The sequence below is a fragment of the Pleurodeles waltl genome, chromosome 9 (genome assembly GCF_031143425.1).
Source record: "Pleurodeles waltl isolate 20211129_DDA chromosome 9, aPleWal1.hap1.20221129, whole genome shotgun sequence".
In the NCBI taxonomy this organism is placed as follows: Eukaryota; Metazoa; Chordata; class Amphibia; order Caudata; family Salamandridae; genus Pleurodeles; species Pleurodeles waltl.
The window spans coordinates 637,789,448-637,812,745 of NC_090448.1; the positions used below are offsets into that span (position 1 = coordinate 637,789,448).

The 23,298-nt window shown below is 42.4% G+C and overlaps 1 protein-coding gene across 1 annotated transcript in view; it reads right to left on the reverse strand.

The window, feature by feature from the left end:
- The window catches only part of LOC138259788 (protein jagged-1b-like), a 439,654-nt gene that overhangs the window by 398,067 nt on the left and 18,289 nt on the right, over positions 1–23,298 (reverse strand). The window lies entirely within an intron of this gene.

Below are 23,298 nucleotides of genomic sequence, written 5' to 3' on the forward strand. Positions count from 1 at the left end.
GGACTCCTTTGTGCAACTTCGGCGAGCACCGTTTCACGCATCCTCATAGTGCCTGTTTCTGGCACTTCTCCGGGTGCTACCTGCTTCAGTGAGGGCTCTTTGTCTTGCTCGACGTCCCCTCTCTCTCTCTTCAGGTCCAATTTGCGACCTCCTGGTCCCTCCTGGGCCCCAGCAGCGTCCAAAAATGCCAAACGCACGATTTGCAACTAGCAAGGCTTGTTGGCGTCCTTTCGGCGGGAAAACACTTCTGCACGACTCTCCAAGGCAAGAGGGATCCGTCCACCAAAGGGGAAGTCTCTAGCCCTTTTTGTTCCTGCAGAAACCTCAGCTTCTTCTGTCCAGTAGAAGCTTCTTTGCACCCGCAGCTGGAATTTCCTGGGCATCTGCCCATCTCCGACTTGCTTGTGACTTTTGGACTTGGTCTCCTTGTTCCACAGGTACCCTAAATTGGAAATCCACAGTTGTTGCATTGCTGGTTTGTGTCTTTCCTGCATTATTCCTCTAACACGACTTCTTTGTCCTTAGGGGAACTTTAGTGCACTTTGCACTCACTTTTCAGGGTCTTGGGGAGGGTTATTTTTCTAACTCTCACTATTTTCTAATAGTCCCAGCGACCCTCTACAAGGTCACATAGGTTTGGGGTCCATTCGTGGTTCGCATTCCACTTTTGGAGTATATGGTTTGTGTTGCCCCTATCCCTATGTTTCCCCATTGCATCCTATTGTAACTATACATTGTTTGCACTGTTTTCTAAGACTATACTGCATATTTTTGCTATTGTGTATATATATCTTGTGTATATTTCCTATCCTCTCACTGAGGGTACACTCTAAGATACTTTGGCATATTGTCATAAAAATAAAGTACCTTTATTTTTAGTATAACTGTGTATTGTGTTTTCTTATGATATTGTGCATATGACACTAAGTGGTACTGTAGTAGCTTCACACGTCTCCTAGTTCAGCCTAAGCTGCTCTGCTAAGCTACCATTATCTATCAGCCTAAGCTGCTAGACACCCTATACACTAATAAGGGATAACTGGGCCTGGTGCAAGGTGCAAGTACCCCTTGGTACTCACTACAAGCCAGTCCAGCCTCCTACATTGGTTGTGCAGTGGTGGGATAAGTGCTTTGAGACTACTTACCACTCTTGTCATTGTACTTTTCATAAGAGAAAAATATACAAAACAAGGTCAGTGTATATACACATAGCCAAAAAGTTTTGCATTTCCTCTTTTCACTCTTTTCTAAGTGCTGAAAAGTACCTCTAACTTTCTAAAAAGTTCTAAAAAGTTTAAAACGTTTTTTTTCTCTGTCTTTCTAAAAGCTCTGACAAACTTTTTATCTTTTACTATCACTTTAACTCTCTCTAAAAATGTCTGGCACAGGCCAAAATGTTGATCTGTCCAAACTTGCATATGACAACCTTAGCTGGAAAAGAGCAAGGAGTCTCTGTATAGAGAGAGGTTTGAGTGTAGGGAAGAATCCTTCCTTGGAACTGTTACTTAACATGCTTAGAGAACAGGATGAGGCCATAGGTGCCTCATCTGTTGAAAAAGTACCTAATAGTTCCCAATCTGATTCAGGGACTCCCCCAGGAAAAGATTCAGGAAAGAAACTTCCTAGCCTGCCCATTACTAGACAGTCTAGCATAGTTGGTAATGATGATGAGCCACACCATACAAATAGTGTTGTCTCACATCCAAGCAAAAGCATTTATTCTCACCATACTGGTAGTAATGTTTCTGTTAGCCAAGCTGTTAGGGTGGCTTCTGTAAGGGACAGGTCTCCTTCTGTTCATTCCCATCATACCTCTGTATCTAGGAATGTCCCTCCCACCAACCCTGATGACAGAATGTTAGAGAGGGAACTCAATAAGTTGAGGGTGGAACAAACCAGACTGAAGCTTAAAAAGCAACAGCTGGATTTGGATAGACAGTCTTTTGAACTAGAGAAGGAAAGACAGAAGTTGGGTTTAGAAACCCATGGTGGCAGCAGCAGTATTCCCCATAGTCATCCTGCAAAAGAGCATGATTCCAGGAATCTGCACAAGATAGTTCCCCCTTATAAGGAGGGGGATGACATTAACAAGTGGTTTGCTGCACTTGAGAGGGCCTGTGTTGTACAGGATGTCCCTCAAAGGCAGTGGGCTGCTATCCTATGGCTATCATTTAGTGGAAAGGGTAGGGATAGACTCCTTACTGTGAAAGAAAGTGATGCCAATAATTTTACAGTTCTTAAGAATGCACTCCTGGATGGTTATGGCTTAACCACTGAACAGTACAGGATAAAGTTCAGAGAGACCAAAAAGGAGTCTTCACAAGACTGGGTTGATTTCATTGACCATTCAGTGAAGGCCTTGGAGGGGTGGTTACATGGCAGTAAAGTTACTGATTATGAAAGCCTGTATAACACAATCCTGAGAGAGCATATACTTAATAATTGTGTGTCTGATTTGTTACACCAGTACCTGGTAGACTCTGATCTGACCTCTCCCCAAGAATTGGGGAAGAAGGCAGACAAATGGGTCAGAACAAGGGTGAACAGAAAAGTTCATACAGGGGGTGACAAAGATGGCAATAAGAAGAAAGATGGTGAAAAATCTCAAGATAAGCATGGGGATAAGGGTAAAACCAAAGATCCCACTTCAAATCTTAAACACTCTTCAGAGGGTGGGGATAAAACAAATTCTTCCTCTTCTTCTCAACCCACACACATTAAAAAGCCTTGGTGCTTTGTGTGTAAAAACAGAGGCCATAGGCCAGGGGATAAGTCCTGTCCAGGTAAACCCCCTCAGCCTACCACCACTAATACATCAAGCTCTAGTGCCCCTAGCAGTAGTGGTACTAGTGGTGGGACTGCTGGCAACAGTCAAGTTAAGGGTGTAGTTGGGTTCACTTTTGGGTCCATAGTAGAAACTGGGGTAGTCAGTCCCAAGACAGTTTCTGTCACACCTAGTGGCATTGGCCTTGCCACACTGGCTGCTTGTCCCCTTACAATGGATAAGTACAGGCAGACAGTTTCAATAAATGGTGTTGAGGCCTTGGCCTACAGGGACACAGGTGCCAGTATCACTTTGGTGACTGAAAACCTAGTGCACCCTGATCAACACATCATTGGACAACAGTATAAGATTATTGATGTCCATAACTCCACTAAGTTTCTTCCCTTAGCTATAATTCAGTTTAGTTGGGGTGGAGTTACTGGCCCTAAGCAGGTGGTGGTATCACCTAGCTTACCTGTAGACTGTCTCTTAGGTAATGACCTAGAGGCCTCAGGTTGGGCTGATGTAGAGTTTTATGCCCATGCAGCCATGCTGGGCATCCCTGAGGAATTGTTCCCTCTCATTTCTACTGAAATGAAAAAGCAAAGGAGAGAAGGCCTGAAAACTCAGGATCCCTCTCCATCAACAGGTAAAAAGGGTATCACAGTATCCCCTAACCACCCTACCATTCAGGATACCATTCCTGTGGTGGGAGAAACCTCTCCTGGCGTGGCACCTGTTCCAAGGGAATCATCAGCTGGCAAAGCTGGACTCCCTGAGGTAGAAGTACCTCTCTGTGGGATAACTAACATTGGTGAGAAAAAGAGCACCATTTTAGTTAACATGGAGCATCCCTCCAACCCTCCCAGAGAAACTTTAGTGCAGAAACCCTGCACTGCCTCACAACACTTAGGACAGCATCCCTGCCCTAGTGTGGAGCTCATAGGACAGCATCCCTGCCCTGCTCCAACTAAAGAGAAACAGCATCCCTGTTCTATCTTCCAGCCATATGGACAAAGTTTTTGCCCAGCTATGGCTTTATTGAGACAGCATCCCTGTCTGGCATTTCCATCATTACAAATAGGTTCAGTGGACAATTCCCACTGCTCTAAACTAAAACTTACTGATAGAAACTCTGAAAATACATCTTCACATTGTTGCTTAGCTAAAAAACTTCAAACAGGGTGGTTTACATCCCCACAGGGAAGTAACCATATAGTGGATGATAAAGGGAGTAACCAGTCTATTGCAGAGCTACTCTCTACTTATCACCACTTAGACAATAAAGTCTCAACTGGCCAAGGTTAGCCTTATTGTCCTTCGTTTGGGGGGGGGTTGTGTGAGAAAGTAGCCTCTTTCTAGCCTTGTTACCCCCACTTTAGGCCTGTTTGTGAGTGTATGTCAGGGTGTTTTCACTGTCTCACTGGGATCCTGCTAGCCAGGGCCCAGTGCTCATAGTGAAAACCCTATGTTTTCAGTATGTTTGTTATGTGTCACTGGGACCCTGCTAGTCAGGACCCCAGTGCTCATAAGTTTGTGGCCTATATGTATGTGTTCCCTGTGTAGTGCCTAACTGTCTCACTGAGGCTCTGCTAACCAGAACCTCAGTGGTTATGCTCTCTCATTTCTTTCAAAATTGTCACTAACAGGCTAGTGACCAATTTTACCAATTTACATTGGCTTACTGGAACACCCTTATAATTCCCTAGTATATGGTACTGAGGTACCGAGGGTATTGGGGTTCCAGGAGATCCCTATGGGCTGCAGCATTTCTTTTGCCACCCATAGGGAGCTCTGACAATTCTTACACAGGCCTGCCACTGCAGCCTGAGTGAAATAACGTCCACGTTATTTCACAGCCATTTTACACTGCACTTAAGTAACTTATAAGTCACCTATATGTCTAACCTTTACCTGGTAAAGGTTAGGTGCAAAGTTACTTAGTGTGAGGGCACCCTGGCACTAGCCAAGGTGCCCCCACATTGTTCAGAGCCAATTCCCTGAACTTTGTGAGTGCGGGGACACCATTACACGCGTGCACTACATATAAGTCACTACCTATATGTAGCTTCACAATGGTAACTCCGAATATGGACATGTAACATGTCTATGATCATGGAATTGCCCCCTCTATGCCATCCTGGCATAGTTGGCACAATCCCATGATCCCAGTGGTCTGTAGCACAGACCCTGGTACTGCCAAACTGCCCTTCCTGGGGTTTCACTGCAGCTGCTGCTGCTGCCAACCCCTCAGACAGGCATCTGCCCTCCTGGGGTCCAGCCAGGCCTGGCCCAGGATGGCAGAACAAAGAACTTCCTCTGAGAGAGGGTGTGACACCCTCTCCCTTTGGAAAATGGTGTGAAGGCAGGGGAGGAGTAGCCTCCCCCAGCCTCTGGAAATGCTTTGTTGGGCACAGAGGTGCCCAATTCTGCATAAGCCAGTCTACACCGGTTCAGGGGACCCCTTAGCCCTGCTCTGGCGCGAAACTGGACAAAGGAAAGGGGAGTGACCACTCCCCTGACCTGCACCTCCCCTGGGAGGTGTCCAGAGCTCCTCCAGTGTGCTCCAGACCTCTGCCATCTTGGAAACAGAGGTGCTGCTGGCACACTGGACTGCTCTGAGTGGCCAGTGCCACCAGGTGACGTCAGAGACTCCTTGTGATAGGCTCCTTCAGGTGTTGCTAGCCTACCCTCTCTCCTAAGTAGCCAAACCCTCTTTTCTGGCTATTTAGGGTCTCTGTCTCTGGGGAAACTTCAGATAACGAATGCAAGAGCTCATCCGAGTTCCTCTGCATCTCCCTCTTCACCTTCTGATAAGGAATCGACTGCTGACCGCGCTGGAAGCCTGCAAACCTGCAACATAGTAGCAAAGATGACTACTGCAACTCTGTAACGCTGATCCTGCCGCCTTCTCGACTGTTTTCCTGCTTGTGCATATGCTGTGGGGGTAGTCTGCCTCCTCTCTGCACCAGAAGCTCCGAAGAAATCTCCCGTGGGTCGACGGAATCTTCCCCCTGCAACCGCAGGCACCAAAAAGCTGCATTACCGGTCCCTTGGGTCTCCTCTCAGCACGACGAGCGAGGTCCCTCGAATCCAGCGACTCTGTCCAAGTGACCCCCACAGTCCAGTGACTCTTCAGTCCAAGTTTGGTGGAGGTAAGTCCTTGCCTCACCTCGCTGGGCTGCATTGCTGGGAACCGCGACTTTGCAGCTACTCCGGCCCCTGTGCACTTCCGGCGGAAATCCTTTGTGCACAGCCAAGCCTGGGTCCACGGCACTCTAACCTGCATTGCACGACTTTCTAAGTTGGTCTCCGGCGACGTGGGACTCCTTTGTGCAACTTCGGCGAGCACCGTTTCACGCATCCTCGTAGTGCCTGTTTCTGGCACTTCTCTGGGTGCTACCTGCTTCAGTGAGGGCTCTTTGTCTTGCTCGACGTCCCCTCTCTCTTCAGGTCCAATTTGCGACCTCCTGGTCCCTCCTGGGCCCCAGCAGCGTCCAAAAACGCCAAACGCACGATTTGCGACTAGCAAGGCTTGTTGGCGTCCTTTCGGCGGGAAAACACTTCTGCACAACTTTCCAAGGCGAGAGGGATCCGTCCACCAAAGGGGAAGTCTCTAGCCCTTTTCGTTCCTGCAGAAACCTCAGCTTCTTCTGTCCAGTAGAAGCTTCTTTGCACCCGCAGCTGGAATTTCCTGGGCATCTGCCCATCTCCGACTTTCTTGTGACTTTTGGACTTGGTCCCCTTGTTCCACAGGTACCCTAGATTGGAAATCCACAGTTGTTGCATTGCTGGTTTGTGTCTTTCCTGCATTATTCCTCTAACACGACTACTTTGTCCTTAGGGGAACTTTAGTGCACTTTGCACTCACTTTTCAGGGTCTTGGGGAGGGTTATTTTTCTAACTCTCACTATTTTCTAATAGTCCCAGCGACCCTCTACAAGGTCACATAGGTTTGGGGTCCATTCGTGGTTCGCATTCCACTTTTGGAGTATATGGTTTGTGTTGCCCCTATCCCTATGTTTCCCCATTGCATCCTATTGTAACTATACATTGTTTGCACTGTTTTCTAAGACTATACTGCATATTTTTGCTATTGTGTATATATATCTTGTGTATATTTCCTATCCTCTCACTGAGGGTACACTCTAAGATACTTTGGCATATTGTCATAAAAATAAAGTACCTTTATTTTTAGTATAACTGTGTATTGTGTTTTCTTATGATATTGTGCATATGACACTAAGTGGTACTGTAGTAGCTTCACACGTCTCCTAGTTCAGCCTAAGCTGCTCTGCTAAGCTACCATTATCTATCAGCCTAAGCTGCTAGACACCCTATACACTAATAAGGGATAACTGGGCCTGGTGCAAGGTGCAAGTACCCCTTGGTACTCACTACAAGCCAGTCCAGCCTCCTACAGTAACAGAACCTGGTGAGAGACCCACAGGTCACCCCATCTTGGATTTCCCGAGGTGTCTAGTTTTAAAAAATGCACAGGTTTGGTAGGTTTCCTTAGGTGCCGGCTGAGCTAGAGGCCAAAATCCACAGCTAGACACAATGCAAAAAAACAGCTCTGTTTTCTTTGGGAAAATCTTATGTGTCCATGTTGTGTTTTGAGGCATTTCCTGTCGCCGGCACTAGGCCTAACTAAACAAGTGAGGAGCCATTTTTATCGGGAGACTTTGGGGAACGCTGGGTGGAAGGAAATTTGTGGCTCCTCTCAGATTCCAGAACTTTCTGTCACCGAAATGTGAGGAAAAAGTGTTTTTTTGGGCCAAATTGTGAGGTTTGCAAAGGATTTCGGGTAACAGAACCTGGAGAGAGTCCCACAAGTCACCCCATCTTGGATTCCCCTAGTTGTCTCGTTTAAAAAAATGCATAGGTTTGGTAGGTTTCCTTAGGTCCCGGCTGAGCTAAAGACAAAATCCGCAGCTAGGCACTTGGCAAAAAACACATCAGTTTTCAATGTAAAAATGTGATGTGTCCATGTTACATTTCCTGTCGCGGGCATTAAGCCTACCCATGCAAGTGAGGTACCATTTTGATCAGGAGACTTGAGGGAATACAGAATAGCAGAACAAGTTTTATTGCCACTTGTCTTTCTCTACATTTTTTCCTTCCAAATGTAAGACAGTGTGTAAAAAAGACCTATATTTGAGAAATCCCCTGTAATTCACATGCTAATATGGGCACCCCGGAATTCAGAGATGTGCAAATAACCACTGCTTCTCAACACCTTATCTTGTGCTCATTATGGAAATACAAAGGTGTTCTAAGTACCTATTTTTTCACTCTTTCACATTGAATTGCTGTATACTCGGTATAGAATGAAAACCCTCTGTAAACAAATACATAAAATACATTCCTGGTAAGAATCTCTTCTGCTCATCTAACTTTGCCACCGTAACTAAGCCCCACGTGATCTTCATACACAGCCTGATGTGACGCGACGGTTCTGCCCTGTGGCATCACGTCACTCACTCACGAGGGAAGCTTTTCAGCCATGACGTGTCAACAGCTGGGATCCGGTTGCTGCAACTTTAAAACAACTTTCCCTTTTGGTGATGGCATCCGGGAGGGAAAACACACAAAGAAGAAGGTTCCCACGCAGTGTGTGCTGGGAGGAGGAGGGGGAGCTTTGCAAGTAAGACAAAAATCCACACTAGTGAAAGAGGGGAGCAGCCTGTAAGATATGAACTAAGCTAATCAAGGGCGGCTGAGCTTTAATTGGAACGAAGAGGTACAAAAACAGGTGAGAAGAGTGAGACCTGATCAGGCTGATAAGGTGGCAGTCATTAACCAGGTTTGTCGAAGTTTTGTGTGAGACTAGACCAGATCAATGATGGAAAGGGACCCGCGCAGGTGAGAGTCGAAAACACTTGCCCAGGTGAGGAGGGGCGGAGGTGACTAGAGGAAGAACAAAACTCACCATGTGAGAAGGGGAGAGAGCTGCGTGATAATGTCAAAAGGGACAACGTGATTGCTAGGTGAAGAATAACTGAGAGAGAGGATTCCTGAATATATGAGAAGTGTAACGAAAACTTCCAGGTGCGTAGGGTACAGACCTGGCCAAACGGGGGACAGAGGGGGGTGCCTAAGCAGAGGAGAAGAGACTCAACCACATGGGGATGAGCGACGGAGGTCCAACAGAGTGCTAGAAAGAGCCCTGATAAACAACAGGCCAAGAGATTTGTGGTGAGAAATAAATCAGATATAGTGCACACATTTGAGTGCATTAACAGATGAACATGAACTGATGATACTTTGCCCTAACATCATTCTTATTTATAAAAAAGTGATGAAGTCCCAAGACCAAGGCATCCAGAACTGATTTCGGGCATCTAAAAAGGGGTAGGAGGAATGCTAGAGGCAAAGTCTAAACCTTAACCACTTTATCTCATTCTCTTACCAATACTTTAACATATACATAGAGTGGGCTTTGACTCTGCTCAAGAAGCTATTGGCTGTATGGGTGTATCCCTTTACTCTCAATTGCACTATGTGAGGGACTATTTTACATCTTCAAAGTACACTCAATCAGTACTCATTAATTTCTTTATCTAATGTATGCCTGCTGAACTTTCCATAAAAAAATCTTTATTTCCAAGGAATAACTTCTTACAGAAATATGACATTTTCCAGTACATTAAAACATTCAAATTCATTAATGCAATACATTTAAAAATATCATAGAATCGCCAAAAAATTTGTACAACTCAAGTCTATACAACCTGAACATATACAACCTAAAACAAATATGCATCAATGTATAATACCTTCTCAAGGAAAGAATGTCTTGATGGAGTGTGCAAAAACCCATTATTACAGAACATATATAATTTAAAAAGTGCATCAGATCGGGCCTACAAACTAAGTGCATTACTTAAGTGATTAGTGCAAAACCAATAATACAGTCAGCACACAAAAGCCTAAAACAAATATGCACCAATATATATTACCTTCTCAAGGGAGGAATATATTAATAGGGACTGCAAGAACCCATTAATACGAAACATGTCAGATTTGAAAAGTGCAACAGTTTGAGCCTTCAAACTAAATTAATTACTCAAATGAATGCTAAAGTGTGTTAGGCAAGACCAACATCACATCGGCCGACTAACGGACGACCCATAATTAGGATATCTTTTAGAGGTACATCTTAGGTAAATCTACAGCAGAACACTTTCATAGACATATGCATCATATTCAAATAGGAACCATTAGCTCATGTGAAAAACTAGGAGCATAAAGTTTCAGTTGTATCTGAATTAAAGTGAATTGTGCAACGCTAAGAAAAAAAGCCTTAAGACTATCCGCCCTATTTATACAGCATCAGGGCCAGTTTCCATCTTACAGCATCCTCTTACTTTAATCTTCACATTCTCGGCTAATTCAGAGGTCATCTCTGTATCCCTGGGCAGGACATAAAGCGCTGTTCTAGGGCAACTCAGGAGGGTACATCCTGGCATAAGATACACTTTTATGCAAATATGGGCCGACAGCAATAGCTACATCTTGATACCTCAAACCAAACAACCGATTTAAATCCATTCATCTCAACCATGTCCCATACTTTTTTGAAGATTGATTGCAGGATCTTCTTCCTTTCCTATAAGAAAAATGTGCATTCTACCAAAAGGTGGCTCACTCAATACCTTTTACCTCAATTACATGGGCACTGCCCATAGTTCTAACAAATCTGTGCTTTCAGACCTGGCATCCACCACCCTGGATCAGTTCCCAAACTCAGATGCAACATTTTGTTTCACAAGGTCCTGTCTGGGATTCAGTATAAATACAGGAAGAGGTCAGGGCCCTCCCGAATTAACAGTAAGGAGCAACAGATCTCCTGTTACTCAAGCACTGTAGATCCTTACTCCTGTTAGTTCTCTCGGCACAACGTCTTTACTTGACTGATTTGTATCGTTTCTTCCCCTTCAAGGTACATATTTGGGTCACCTAAACATTCCATCATGACTTTCACTGGATAACTTTTACTTGAGAAAGTTGCCGTTACCCCAGTGAGAATCTGCTTGGATAGTTTATCACAGGGAAGTACATTTTGAGTCGAAAAATATCACAGGGACCTAGCATTCACCAGAGCACACCAGGCAACCGATTTCCGCTCCCCTTTATGGCTTGAATCATTGCATTTTCTGTAAGTCAAGCATTGATTTCAGGATACTACCTTCTAGTGCCTCCTATACCACCCATCTCTCCATTGCCAGCACCTCCGCTCCATACAAAGCTTGTGGGGTTTTCTTACCCAGTATGACTTTACTTAGATGCTGAAAGATATAACAACCATATTTGTGGTTAAATATAGTAGTTATACCTTTGAGCCTCTAAGTAAAGTAAAATGTGTACTTTCTATTTCTACTGCAACATGGATTTTTAAGATATTGGCTTTCCCAATGCCCGTTCGCTGTAATAATTTGTGGAAACCGCTAAAAACAGGCAATTTGTCAGTAGGGGTGCCACTCACAGACCTGGTTTACATAAGGTAGCCCACAGATTAAAGTGTTTTGTGGCCTAGGTCGAGGGGCTCCTGGGGAACAAAGATGGTTTCTGTGTGGGTGATGCCACTAAAAGGTAGGCAGGTCTGAACATGAGTTAAATCCAGCAGGTGTTTTTTAACATATGAATGACTGACTCTGGCCCAGCCCTCTGAGCCTTACTGGGTCACTGACATAGCTAGAAACCTCCAATGCCACTGTCTCTTTGCTCACTTGATTTGTCATAATTGGTATCATTTATAAAATGAGTAATATATATGAAAACACTACATATCTAGTGTTGCCACCAATATCACAATTACTAGTGGTGGTTTAGGCAACTGCATCATCTTATTGTATAAACGTTTTTCATAACTATAACATTCATCTTCTGTCTTATTTGTCCACTCCTCAAACTCCTGCCACCATCATTCCAGAGGCTATCTCCTACATGAAGATTTGTAGCCAGTAACCTGGACAAAATGTTTACATGAATGGGTATCCCTCGCATAGGCCACCAGTAGTTAATGAAAACTGCCCTTTGAAACACAATGTTTTCAGCCCCTCTTCCTTTCTTCAGGCCTCAATCTTGCTGAAACATCTTTTTTGCAAAACACAATCAGTTACCACATTTGTGAAGTTAAGATGGGCGTTATAATGGTGAATCTTTGGTGTCACTGCAGAAAAGATTTGGCTCAAAAGATTTTTCTAATGCCAAGGCTAGAGTTTTTGATATAGATCTGTCCCTAGCATGGGCACGTCTATAGTCTTCTAGTTACTTTGGCGTCCTTGCAGGATGAATAACATTTTTTTAAACCTTGTGGGCCTGTTACTAATTCATTCTGTAGCATTAAAATGCCACCCATATATAGACACTTGTCCAGCACTTTAGAAATAGAGAAGGCACTCTTTTCCACAGAAGCCATTTCACAAACACTATACAGCCATCATTCGTTATGACTGGGGATAATCTTTTTCCTAGAAATCTACTCTCGTAAACTTGTTGGTATGAATTCTGTTATCTGCTTGCTACTTTTCAACTGGAGAGGGCCTGTTCGGGAGAAGGTACTCGCAACTAGGCCACTAGTGACAGAAACAGACTACTATTTAGTCAGGTGGGTGCAGCCACCCTATTACATTCCAAAGTTTTCCTGGCCAAATGTTTTTCAGAGTTGCTCATGAAAAGATCAGATGCAAAACTGCTGGACTCACTTATTCACAGAACAGATGGGGGGCGTTACATGCAGATTCCATTCACACTATTCGTGCTAAAAGATCATGTAGGTATTGAGTTATATGCAATATCTTTGTGTCTAGTACAGTGCTCCCTCCAAAGGTGTCTTCTCCACACTCTAACCCACTTTGTTTCCTAGTTTGACATACATGAATGTCTGCAATGAGGTCTAGCTACATGAAACAAGCAGTATAGATTGGAAATAATCTGAATATTGGACTCTCCACCCCATGCCCCAATGATATTACCTTCAGCAAAGGTCAATTTCCTCTCAGTTACTTGTATTGTAACTGCATTTGTATACTTCTCCATACCACACTGCCAGGCACCTAACTGCATGATCTGATGGGTGACATGGAACACAGTGTGGAAGAGTTTGGTTGGAAGGATCTTGTGCTTGCTGTGGCTCTATTTGAGAAGTGTTTTAGAGTGCTGCCCAAGTGGCCAGAATGGTGCTTTTATCATATTGTTGTTCGCAGTGTGATGAAAAATGTATGTGGGAGAGCACACCTAGAGTACTTTAGGTGGTTGCTATAAATTACTCTGGAAGGCCATAAATTCTATAGGAGCCTCTACTGATCACCACCAATTTTCAAAGCCACCTACCGTACTGATTCAGCAGTTAGGACATCCATACTGTAAATCACGTGTGTCTACAGAGGAGACAGTTTCGCCTGGATGAACTGTATTGAGCCATCGCCTAAATAAGTTTCAGGACTTGGCTTACATGTTGCAACTACACTCAAGTAATCTTGGAAAACAGGGTGGATGATTGTTTCTCTCAAATTACTAACTACCCCTGGACTCAAAATTCCAGAAGGTATGTTTAGCATAAAGGAACATACACAGATTTCCGTTCAGATCTGCGTGAAAAGATTGCTTGCTTCAAAGTTTTGAGAAGGTACAGGACCTCTTGAGTACTGACTAACCCGAAATACTTATTTTCGAGGAACATAAATCTTGACCAATGTGAGTTGATTACATATGCAAGGTGGATGCCAGGAATTTTGATGTCCTAATTGCCTCACACTCCCTGTGCCTGCTAAAAGTGTAACTTTTGCTGCTTACTATGGTAATCTTTTGCCTCATTCTCGTGTTGGCCGTAGGGCGCCTGCTGGCTATAGTCTTGCTGTAGAACCAGTTTTGGTTGCAATACAAAGGGTCACTCATTTCCTCCTTAATGGTCTCAGCGTCACTGCCCAATGTCACCACTCGCTACAGAAATATGGTTCTCTCTACATTCCTATATTTTTTAAACAATTTTTACTGTTATCAAAACTTATAAGCATCATCATAGTGAAGATTTTACATGTAAATCTCTTTTGGTTTTCATTTTGTAGTTGAGACATGAGTATATTAAACCTTGTGTCTTTTTTGAATCCAGACTAACCGTGTTCAACTAGAAATATCATAAATTGGAACGTCAGTCTGTGGAATTAAAGGTTTTCTTTGTATTTCGTAATGGTTTTAGAAAGTTTTGCACATTATTCCACACTTTACTCTCCCATTCTGTTGCAAAATCTTTTCAGGGGTCCCATATTTTGATGACGTTCTGTGGGCACCCACGTCCTTGATATACCACTCCTTCTGCTTTTAGACCATTACGTATTATTCTCCCATTGGCCTTTTGTGGGAATAAGTTAACTGCCCCATAACCAGGCAATATCTCTTCACACTACCACCAAGGAAACATTAGGGTGCAATTGTGAATGCATGGACACTGTAAGACCACTCCAAGTACCCTGTTTTATAATTTGTGCTTCATATCTCCGGCCTCTCAGTGACCTCGGATATTCTTTGGCACACTCCTTCCCAGAATGCCAGGACCATGAGACATTCCTATATATATATATGTATATATATATAAAAAATATATACATTTAAGATCCCTTTGTATTACAGAATATCAGAAATATATCATTCTCTGCTTTCTCCATCCTTTAAAAAAATGTTCTGGTATCATTAGTATCATATAGTCAGGGTTGCATCTTCAGGTGAACCAGTCTAATACTTGCTCTTATTCCCATTTCTGTAGGATACTTATAAGCCTCATTCCAGTCATCCTCTCCTATTATTTCTACATAATTTCGCCATTACGTTTTAAGTTTAAAAATGTTATCAAACATTGTTTTATACAGGGGCCTGGCCCGGTCAGTAAGATTAGGGGGGAGGGGTATTAAGCTTTTGATTTTCCAACAGTCACTCGGGTTAACTTGTATTGTATAAGAAGCAGGGCATGAGGAAAGCCTAAGGAACAATGGAAAGGGAGATGAGTGCGGATATTTAGAGGTACTTAAAACTCAACATTTTGTAAAATAAAATGTTTTAAGAACTTTTAAAATAGAGACAGGAGTGTGTGTGTGTGTGTGTGTGTGTGTGTGCGCGCGTGTGGGTGTGCATGTTTTTGTCTGTGTGTATATGTAAGTAAAATTCGACAAATGCCTCACCATACCCAACTTAAAGCACTTGTACCCAACTATTTACTAGTGGACATTTATTAGGGGGGGGGGCTGTAACATTCCAAACACCTAACAAAGTTATGCACCTGGTTTTATACACGTGATAAGCGTGTCTTTTCAGCAGACCTGCTAAGGCTCTATTTTTCAGTGGTGATTCTCTTTGAATAGTCATCAGTTACTCTGCATGTTTTGCAATAGCATGTTTAATCTGTAAATATTTGTAATGTAATGTGTTTGTCAGCTCAAGCTCTCTCTCTGGAGTTCCCACATTCGTGATGGACCCCATATATCTCCCCTCTGGGAGAACCCAATGTACCCGATTTCTGGAACCACTCTAGTTTTTGAAGATCTTGTTGTAGTTTAAATTCCCACAACAGGGTTCCCAAATGTCTATTTAACCCTCCAGCCGATTTTCTGGTTAGAGGCGTGTTATACCTTCATTACTAAGGTAGTTTGACAGGGACTACTCTTCATTCACCTTCCTTTATACAGCACCCCCATGTATCCTTTAGGCCATCAAGCTTGTCTGTTGGCTTTCATCCCTGGATCTTGTAAGGTCCTAAAAATGCTATGATTAATAGTTATCAAATCAGAAGTCTAACAAAGTTTCTGTATACTAGAGCTACTCTAGGTGTGTCCTCATTCATGAGTAGAGATCTTGTTGCGCCATCAATTTGATAAAAGTATGAATCCAAAATCTCAAATGGGGTATTCTGGAACACTAAGAACCTTGGCAGAGCAATCATCTTAAATGGTGCTGCCTGAACTAATAAAGACATAGGGAGCTTGCTCCAATGTACCAGCCATATCAGCTTTGTAGATGGCCCAACATGACATCAGAAAGTCTTCCTTATCATTGGTGCTATATATTCCCCGGCACATCAAGCCCTCTTGCCTAAATATGGGCATGACAAGCCCACCAGGGTGTCATGTGATTGCCGAGGATGCAGTACTGATTTTTACCGAGACCTCACAAAAATGAATGATTAGTGTTAAGAGTCTAGGAATTGAACATACATGGTGTGTGCATCTTCTCACCTCAGTCCTCTTGATAGTGCATCCTTTCAGCTCCAGTTCACTAGGAGCTCAATTGTCAGTGTGAATAGAAAAGAGAAAGAGGACATCACTGTTCATCCCTTTCCCCAGAAGGAACATTCTTGAGACCACACCATTAGGTCTGACTCTTGCAATAGGTTCTGTAGATGAGAACAGTTGTGGATATAAATCTAGGGCCAAAACCAGTTCTGTAGGATGGCTTTTAAGAAGGGCCTTTAATTCAGTTGAATTTTTTTTTTTAGGATATTATGAAACGTATCACCACTAATCCTCTTACAGTGTGTGCACTACTCTGCAAGCATTCAACAACTCTCCTGAGGTAATGTCTTGTGGATAGGTAGGGCATAAACATGATTGTACAGGTTTATTAACTTATCAATGATTATATAGAGGCATTCTGACAAAATCTAGGCCACATTTTTGACTTTGGTGATTTGTAACAAGATTGGCCTATATGAAGTTCATACCTTGATGGTTGTCCTTGTTTATAGAAAAGGACAATATTGGCCTTTCTTAGATCATCCAGAAGCTTCCCTACCTCTCTTGATTCATGAAACATTTACTAATGAGATTCCTCAATCTTTCTAGTCAAACCTTTAAAGAATTCCACTAGGAACTCATTTAGACCTGGTCTTCCCAGACATAAGCTCCTCCTCCCAGTTCACAGACTCAATATTGTGTACTACAAAATGGAGTGGTTCCTTCTTGTTTCACTAATTGTCTGATTTCCCCATCTAGAGCAACTGGGTGAGAAAATTCATCCGAAGAGGCTTGCACTGCTTTCTCTCTAGTGTTCTTATTGCCCCATCACATTCTGAGTCGTCCTGTGACTTATCAAATCACCTATTCTTTGATGCTGATTGTGGGGGTCTTTGTAACCGCACACAAAGGCATTTAAGGACCGTGCTAGAGGTATGTGCACCCGTCTCAACTGGCAAATGGTACACTACATTACAATTGACTTTGAACATACATTTGCTGTGAAATACAACTCAGTTGTTTGCTACAGTTCCTTTAGGATGTCTGTTTTAGTTCCCCTGCATCAAATTTCCATTACAAACCACCTGCTTTTTAACAGTTTTGCCCTTATTGTAGTGAAGAACAAAAAATGTTTTATTGACATAAATCTGTTCATAAAACTTATACAAAATAAATTATATATAAAATATATTTTAAAATAAGCTTTACAGTACTACACAGACCAATGCAATAGTACACACATTAGTTAAAATGTCTATGAGCAGCATCCAAAAACGTACTAAGGTTATTGTCACATATGCAAAAATACATATTGGCTAAAAGATTTACAGCTGAATTCCATGATAAAGTTCAATACCTTAAAACATTTTTAACTAATATCAATGAATTAAAGACAATCCATTAAAACATGCATTAAAGCACATTTGGTATTCATTAATCAACGTAATTTCATTTCATTCATTTGTATTATTAAATAAAACATGGGAATTGAAAGAAAATGGATCGAAACCTAATCTAAACTTTTAAACTCTTAAGTGTAAATTAGGATCAATAGAATTATGTATATACGGGAATATCTCCTTGATTCACAATTGTTTCTTTGTTTGGTAATTGATATCAAATAGCGGCTGATTTGTTTAGATCTATTTTAGCCGGGAAAAGTTCCCATAAATTAATATTGCATTTTCGCTTATTCTTTTGAGTAAAGGTGGGTGGTCATATATATCCGGGGCAAGTACTGTGTGTCTACGTATCTGTGGTTCTCTGCAATCAAGCCTAAAGCAAGTTCCCTGGTACTCGTGGCATATGATAATTGGCATATTTGTGGATGGGTCAGTCTCTGTGTGTCCACTTGGACCCCAGTGCTTGTCAAAAATTATGTCATCATTTATCTTCCTTGTCTATTTTGTCATTTGTCAGATATGCTGGCATTATTGTGAGTCTTTGACCATTTAAATCTCCACTTACTGCTACATATCTACCCCTGGATCAGATTGACCCAACTGCATAGAACAGTTAATGGGGGAGACCTTTGAATCATTATTCCCACCCCCTCTTGACCCAGCCATGAATTCCATGTGTGCCCGAACCTTATATCTACCATTTCCCAAAAACCACAATTATTGCCTCCCGTGTGCATTTGTTGAAGGAGACTAGATCCAGATTATGTCCTGGAAGAAACTGGCCATTACTCCCTTTTTAATCTTATGTCCTAGCCCATTTATTTTCCAAGTGAGTGAAGGTACTGAATCTATCTGATGTCCTATTCTTTCTCTGCATTAAGTTCCATTACTGGTGTTCAAATAAGAATTATAAAACAAGCACAAATTAGGAAATATTGAATAACTTCTGCTTTACACCCCCAGCTATATCAGAAGGAGCTAGGTTACCTTTCTCGATTAGATGTTGCAATGTGAGTAGCTTATAGTAAATACTACCCATAATCCCTGTTTCTTTACCAGTGTCAAGTCTAATCATTCGAGGCCCCTAGGAATGTGCCCGGTGCCGCCTATCAGTTTCTAGCCATGTGGAGCATCATGATTCAAGTTATATTCACTGTTTGAGGCAACACCATTTTGGTTAGTTGTATTTTTCTCTTTCTTTACATTATTTTCTGTGTCTGTTGTATCACCAGCTGATTGATCCTTCTTTGTTATAGCCTCCGGTGACTCTCTGCATGTTATTTTGTGTATTCTGGGTTTTATCCTTTGCCTACAGCGTTGTTCTTTAGTTTTCATGGTTTTCTGTTCTGGGTCTTTGTTCCTCTCATTCTGACGCACAATGCTGTTCCCTCCTTGGTGCCCCACTCCACTCAGGACCATGCTTGTTCAAGATGGTAAAGTAGAGAGTCTTATTCTGAAAGCCTGCCTCAATTTTACCCAAGTATAACATCAAATATTTCAATGTGAGAGCCCTCATGTTTTTGTTTGACATAAGCAAGTAGCCTGTTTAGGTATTATTTTACCTTGTCCATGAGTACTGGGTGGTCTCTCCTGCCAAGTCACACCACTATGTCTGATTTAGTTAATATTTTCCCTTTGGTTCAGGAGATACAACAGATCCAAGGGGGAGAGAGGTTATCTCTTCACATTTTTAAGGCAACTAGTTATTTTCCTGTAGTTCGAGTGGGGCTGCCGTGTTCCACTTCCTATACCAGTTATATTTAACGCTTCCTCCCCTGCAATTATGTATTTTGTAGAAGTCACCAACTATATGGGCCCCTCGGTTTGAATGGCCAGTGTGGCCTTAGAGTCTCAGGCAAAAGGGGACTATTGGGTTAGTTACATTCTGTCTTTCCGTTTCCCCTTCCCCCTCGGGTAGGGTACATCCTCTGCCTCTCATCACCCTTTGTGTCAGTGTTACACTTTTTGTCACTACTCAAAGGCATCTGTACTGCCCTGGTCGTATTTAGGCAGTAGGTGCAGATAAGCAACTAAATTTTACCTACAAGTGCGCCAGCACCCTTCCGTCAGTGTTGGCCCTCATCCTGGACCACTCTGAAAATTTCTCCACAATGCTTGGGCCAGGTGGTCAGATCTGCTCTTCACCCCAGAGTCAGGGCTCCTTCCCTGCTGTCAGCACCTCCTCTCTACTTGGTAATCAGTAGTGCCAGCCTTCAGTAGTTGGCTCACCAGCCTCCGTCTTCGCTGGCAACGAGGCTCTCCTCCCCTCCTGCAGTCTTCCTCTGTTGTCCTCCGTCACAGTTTCGGGGTCTTCATGCCACTGTCTCCCATTCACTCATGCAGGATTCTATCTGTGCCTACCTTCATAGGCAAACTCGCCATATCTTTTCTGCCCCCATCTTCCCTCGGGGACCAGGCATTTCTGAGCTGTACTTGATCTCTTATTCCGCTTCTTTTATCCATTTGGTCACCACCAAGTTACAGTGGTTTTTCTGGACATAACATTGTATCTCGGTGACTCCCCAAGGCAGGATTCTGAATGCTTGTTATCATTCTACAAGGATTTCAGACATTAGGGCTCAATTCAGCAACTTTCATCCGCAATGAACTCAAAATCGTAAATTCACCCTAATTCCAGGAGGTGACTCCATTTGCAGTATGCACTTTATAGAAAAATCTCACTCACCTCACTTGGCATCTAAGAAATTACTTGATCAGGTAGAAAGGTGTGGCCTGACATTAGACCCATATGAAATTACAAACTTAATTTACATAAGGCATGCAATATGCTATTAATCAAATTACATAAAATGACAAAACTTACACCAGCATGGAAATTCACATATTTCTTTACTGCAGACGACTGGTTTGAAATGTGTTTCAAGACAAAACTTCTCCTTCAACCAGTCTACATGCCGGTATCTCATGTGATTTTGAAGACAAGATAAGCCTTTACGCTCCAATTTCTCTTTAGCTACCTCATAGTGCATTACATGTAATTTTCAGGTAACTTTGCATAATTTTCCTGGCGTTTTGCATAATTTTGGGACAAAATTATGTAAATCCTTATACCCCGTTGACATCAGGAGAGTGTTATGTTTAGACCTCCAGCAAAGTTTTGCAAACGCCCATATTTTTACCTTATGCCACAAAGCTCTTCCCTGCATTGAGATAATTTCCAGTGCATTGAAAGACAATTTGTTCCCCTAATCAAACCTGATCATGATGCACAATTTTGCAGCAGATTTTTTCTATGCAAATTAAACTGTTGCAGAGTTCATCTACAACCAGTGCCAAATGTAGGCATATGTTTTTCTTTACAAGATAAACATTGCAAACACCAAATTATCGCAAACGTCCTGACTAGTATTCAAATGTATTAATGCTTAAAAGGTTTGTACTCTTCCTAAAGATTCCACAGACTTTCACTATGGTTGTAAAAAACACTGCCTTCTACCTTCATGAACACTAGTTGAGGCATAACTGACTAACAGCCAGATTTAGAAGTTGGCCGTAACAATCCTGCCGTCCAGTTTTCAACTGAAAACCCATCCTCCACCATGACGGTCCGCCCTCTGTGTTTAGATGTTGGCAGTACCATAGGCAAAGGCCGGCATTTGGACTGCTGCCTCTGCCAAGAAACACCAGCTGTGTTGATGGTGGGATAGGGAAAAGTGGCTGCCAGCAGGACCCCAGCCATCTTTTCCACCATTCATATTTGGATGTGCCTTCACACCAAGCAAAAAGTGGCGGTCTGGCCTCCACTTCTGAGTTAACAGATTAGGGGGAAAAGGGGTGAAAGCTCATCTTTTTTCCCAAATCCACCTCCGTTTTCGACTGGACAACACCTGCTGTGCTGCTGCCACCTACCCACGGAGAAAAAACAACCTCCCCGTTACTGGACTTGAAGTTAGGGATGCCGCATTGCCAGAGTATGTTGGGTGGGCACTGCACAGGAGGTCGGGACCACTGCAGACATATATATCTCACATTCATGTTTTTTAAATCACTGTGACGTGCATATATTGGGGAGACAATTGTGTCACACATAGCTGGGGACATACTGGCATAACAAGCATATCGTACACATATACACATCATTGTGGTGTCATTATTCATTGCCAAATGAATGCTGGCACCACAATGATGGTACAATCACACTTGTCAACGGTGTCCATGTGTTGGGCAATGCAAAGGGACCTGTACGGGTAGGTTTGTGCTGTCTGTTGTGTATGCTCGTCAGTAGGTGTGTGTGTGGTTTGAGTGGTTGAGGGAGATCGGGTGGGTGGTGTGGTTGTGTCTGTATATGTGTAATTTGCGTGTGAGATTGATGTTGTTGTGTAGCCGTGTGACACATTCAGGTGAGTGGTGTTGTGCGGCAAAAGTTGTTGTAATGTGTGTGGTTGTGCTTGTGTGAGTTTGTTTGTGTATCTAAGTTGTAGTTGTGTTGGTTGTTATGGTTGTGCTCTGTGGGTGCAGTGTCAATGGTATGTGTTGTGTCATGAATGCATGTCAATGTGTATTTTCAGCATGTATGGGTTGTGCTGTGTAAGAGATAAAGAACTGAATATGACGCAGTGTAGGTTCCAGGTATAAAATAGTCCCTCATGCATTCCAGTGGAAGCACTTGCTGGAAAGCAGAATGATAATATTTTAGGGTGGAGCTAAAGCCCACTCTATGTATATTTTAAAGAATCGGTAACGATTAGTGCTGCAGACAGCTGTACTGCAAGCCAAACCTAAAAAGGAAAAGGATAAAAATTATAGGAGTTTTAGACTTTGCAAGTAAAACGCTTTTGTCTTTGTACTGGTGGCAAAGGTTTCCTGTATTATTTGTTCACCAATATTTCATTAATTTATTCCGGAACTTCTGTATGTTTGCATTGCCTCTTGACTGTCACAAGGTGAATGTCTGACTCTGTTTATTATATTTAATTTCAAGTGTTTTCACTCAGCAAAATAATGGTTTCTGTAAAAAAAAAGACCGAAGTTGAAATTTTAATGGTTCATTTCCGGGAACTGCGTGATCTGGGCCAAGAGGGGTTCCTATTAAAAAACCGAACTAATTTATTTTGCAATATTTGCATTTCATCAACAGTAACGGTGAGACACACATTCTGATATTTCAAGAAAAAGAGTGACAACTGAAATCAATAATAAAAAGGCAGAATATGTACGAAGAGAAAAAGGTGCACGCTTAGCTCTATTTGACTTCAGTTAAAAGTAAGAATACAGCTATAAATGCTTTTTCAGTGGGAAAACGCTTGCAAGTTTTATTTGTAAATAATTAAAAGTACCAGTGAACAAAATTGGAACTAAAGTTATAATAAATTAAAAAATATATATTTTACACATATAAATCTGTGTCTTTTAATACAAAAACTAGGATCAGAGCAAAACATAATTATTAACAGACAAGATGGATACTTATTTAGTAGTATTTGCACTTGGTGGAGCCTGAAATTTGAGTTTTTTCTCATAAACCGTGTTGTGTCTCGATTTTTAATAAGATTTTGAGCCATAGCTCAGTTTGAAAAAATAAGAGCACTGCTTAGCACCAGTGCAAAATTTCCCAGCATCAGTGGTAATTCCACAATACTGGAATGAGTTATGTGATCTGGCTCTTGGTGAAAATACCAGATGTACACAACAAGCAATCCGTCTGTGGTCTGTGAGACAAAAGAAACGTTCACTATGGCGAAGTAACCATGTGGTCACAACAATCTGTGTCGGGGAGTACTTAATTTGCAACAAGGTAAGTGTTGGAGGCCCAAAGTTGTTCTTATGAACTTGCCTCCTATGATTGATTCCCTTTGCTGGATTTGCCAAATACCATGGCTGCCTAGCCTTGATTTTACCTCAGGTCTCTTTACGGCCTAACACTTCCTGCCTCTTTAAGTCTGCC